The 3,979-nt window shown below is 41.1% G+C and overlaps 1 pseudogene; it reads right to left on the bottom strand.

Moving 5' to 3' along the window:
* Positions 1-830: 830 nt before the first annotated feature.
* On the bottom strand, positions 831-930 carry LOC127076985 (uncharacterized; annotated as a pseudogene).
* Between the last annotated feature and the right edge of the window lie 3,049 nt (positions 931-3,979).

Here is a 3,979-nt window from a genome sequence, read left to right as displayed (position 1 = left end):
AAGCTTTTCCCCAAACAATCAAACATTATCCACCTTAGCTTTACGAAGTAACCTTAGATAACGGTATATCGATTCATAAGTCCCTGTGGGATCGATATCTTTTAAAACTACGCGATAGAACTGTGCACTTGCAGTTTGTACCCCATTTTCGACTCATAAAGTCGAGCGATCAAGTTTTTGGCGCCGTTGCCGGGGACTTTTATTTAATCGATATCGTAACTCTTCCGTTACGCTGTAGAGACTAAGGTTTCTTTTTCTTCTATTCTTTCTTTCGTTGATTTGTATGCCACGCACTCGCTCACAAGGCGAACCGCTCTATTTACGAATCAACGATATCGAGCTATATCTCCGAGTCCTTCGACGAATTCGGGAATATCGTGCTGCAAACAATCTCCCTCCTGTAGAACTTCCTGATTTCAAAAACATTTTCCCTTCGATACCCGAGATGGCAGAACCAGCTCGTGCTCTTAGAGATTATGCCGCTCCATCACAAGATGAACCGCATTCAAGTATTGCTCCGCCCGCAATCGAAGCAAACAACTTCGAACTTAAATCTTCGCTGTTGCAGGCTGTGCAACAGAACCAATTCTCTGGAAATCCTACCGAGGATCCAAACCTTCATTTATCCGTATTTGTCCAATACGCTGATACTGTTAAAGCTAATGGTGTCACTTCAGAGGCAATTCGACTTCGTCTTTTTCCTTTCTCATTAAGAGATAGCGCTAGAAGATGGCTTCAGTCTCTCCCTTCAAACTCTGTCACCACATGGAACGATTTGAAGAAAGTTTTTCTTGCCCGATACTTTCCGCCAAGCAAAACAGCTATGTTAAGAGCCCAGATAAACGGATTTAAACAGAAAGACAACGAGTCTCTTTTCGAAGCATGGGAAAGATACAAAGATATGATGAGACTTTGCCCACACCATGGTTTGGAAGACTGGTTAGTAATTCACACGTTTTATAATGGTCTCTTGTACAACACAAGGTTAACGATAGACGCCGCTGCAGGTGGTGCATTAATGAACAAACCTTATGCTGATGCTTACCAGCTTATCGAGAGCATGGCCCAAAACCACTATCAGTGGGGAACCGAACGAACAATGGTGGAAAAACCTCAAGCGAAAACTGGCATGTACGAGATAAGTAACCTTGATCACGTTAATGCAAAAGTGGATGCTCTAGTCCAGAAAATTGAAAGTTTAAACGTATCGCCTCCAACCGCCGTGGTTGCTATAACTCAGAATTGCGAGGTCTGTGGAATCCAAGGTCACACTCCTACGGATTGTCAACTCTTGACAGGAATCCAAGCAGAGCAAGTGAACTATGCTCAAGGAAGCCCCTACTCGAATACCTATAACTCAAATTGGAAGAACCATCCAAACTTTTCATATAAGAGTAATAATGCCTTGTACGCACCTGGACAATCTCCAAATCAAGCCCCAGCTATACCTCCGGGATATCAGAAACCGAACCCATCCATGCCTAACAATAACACCCCTAGGAAATCCAACTTGGAAATCATGATGGAAAACTTTATAGCTTCCCAACAACAAACCAATAAAGATTTCTTAAACCAGAATGTACACACTGGCGAACAACTTAAACAACTAGCAAGCAAAGTAGATGCCCTGGCTACCCATAACAAAATGCTGGAAACACAAATATCACAAGTAGCTCAACAACAAGCACCTACTGCTGCCCCAACTGGTACATTCCCTGGACAGCCCCAACCTAATCCGAGAAGCCACGCTCATGCAATTATATTAAGAAGTGGAACGGAAGTGGAAGGACCGTCTAATCCAAGGATAGAAAACCAAAACCCTAAGAAATCAACTGAGGAAAGTGAACCTAAGGAAAAGGAAGAGAGTAATAAGGAAACCCTAGAAAAGAAGGAACCTTATGTACCTCCACCACCTTACAAACCACCTATCCCTTACCCTCAAAGGCTTGTTAAAACCAAAGATGCGAGCCAATTTAGAAAATTTGTTGATCTCCTTAAACAATTAAACGTTACAATTCCGTTCACCGAAGCTATTACGCAGATGCCCTCATATGCTAAATTCTTAAAAGAAATTCTTTCTAATAAGAGGAAACTTGAAGATAGCGAGACCGTTACACTCCCTGCCGAATGTAGCGCTATAATCCAAAACATGCCTCCTAAACTCAAGGATCCGGGTAATTTCTCTATACCCTGTCACATAGGAAAATTTGTCATCGACAAAGCCTTATGCGATTTAGGAGCCGGAATTAGCGTTATGCCTTTATCCATATGTAAGAAACTGGAAATGGGAGAATTAAGACCAACCAAAATGTATGTGCAACTAGCAGATCGTTCCATCAAATATCCTGTAGGAATTCTTGAAAACGTTCCCGTACGCATAGGTCAATTCTACATTCCAACTGATTTTACAATTATGGACATTAGAGAAGATGATATTACACCCATTATACTGGGAAGACCGTTTTTAGCAACTGCCGGTGCAATTATAGACGTAAAACGAGGACGACTCACCTTCGAAGTAGGTGAAGAGAAAATTGAGTTCATTCTTTCCCAATTCTTGAAAGCACCTGCAATAGAAGATACATGTTACTTCATGGATATCATCGATGAATGCATAAAAGAAGCAGAGTTAGGAGAAGACAAACCATCAGACTATCTTTTAAAAGACAAATCTAACCAATGTTTAGCAATAACGCCGGACCCCACGCAATGTCTTAACAAACAAACCCTTGACCTAAAAACACTTCCCAAAAATCTGAGATATGAATTCCTAGACCTAGAACTTGAACGACCTGTGATAGTTAATGCAGACCTAGGAAGACTCGAAACAGAAAAACTCCTACATATCTTAAGAAAGTATCCAACCGCACTAGGTTACCACATCACCGATCTTAAAGGAATAAGTCCCTCTATCTGTATGCACCGCATCATGCTAGAAGAAGACTGTAAAACCTCTAGGGAACACCAGAGGAGACTAAATCCGATCCTGAGTGAGGTAGTAAAGAAGGAAATAACCAAGTTACTAGAAGCAGGTATTATATATCCTATATCTGATAGCAAATGGGTTAGTCCTGTACACGTAGTACCAAAGAAAGGAGGCATAACAGTCATTGAAAATGAAAAAGGAGAAACTATAACTAAACGAATCGAATCGGGATGGAGAATGTGCATTGACTATAGGAAACTAAACAAAGCAACCCGAAAAGATCATTTCCCTTTACCATTCATTGACCAGATGTTAGAACGATTAGCAAAACATTCGCATTTCTGTTACCTGGACGGTTATTCAGGCTTCTTTCAAATACCAATTCACCCTGATGACCAAGAAAAGACAACGTTCACGTGCCCTTTTGGTACCTTCGCTTATAGACGAATGCCGTTTGGCCTGTGTAATGCTCCTGCAACCTTTCAAAGATGCATGATGGCAATTTTCGCCGACTTTCTCGAAACCATCATGGAAGTATTTATGGATGACTTTTCCGTATACGGACAAAGTTTTGAAGAATGCCTTGAAAACCTAGAAAGAGTTCTTGAGCGATGTGTAAAAGTAAACTTAGTACTTAACTGGGAGAAGTGTCATTTTATGGTACAAGAAGGAATTGTTTTAGGACACATCATCTCGAATAGAGGAATTGAAGTAGACAAAGCCAAAATAGAGGTAATCGAAAATCTTCAACCCCCGAGAACCGTGAGAGAAGTACGAAGCTTCTTGGGACACGCCGGTTTTTACCGACGATTCATCAAAGACTTCTCTAAGATAACTAAACCTTTAACCGGACTATTGATGAAAGATGCTGATTTCATATTCGACGGTAACTGTTTAAAAGCATTTCAAGCGCTTAAGCAAGCCTTGATCTCCGCACCTATAATGCAGACACCAGACTGGAATGAACCATTCGAAATAATGTGTGATGCCAGCGATTATGCTGTAGGTGCTGTTTTAGGACAACGAAAGGATAAAAAGCTTCACGTTATATAT

The sequence above is a fragment of the Lathyrus oleraceus genome, chromosome 4 (assembly GCF_024323335.1).
Source record: "Lathyrus oleraceus cultivar Zhongwan6 chromosome 4, CAAS_Psat_ZW6_1.0, whole genome shotgun sequence".
Lineage (NCBI taxonomy): Eukaryota > Viridiplantae > Streptophyta > Magnoliopsida > Fabales > Fabaceae > Lathyrus > Lathyrus oleraceus.
The sequence above is the reverse complement of the archived record's forward strand: the minus strand, read 5'-3'. Positions and strand labels throughout refer to the sequence as shown.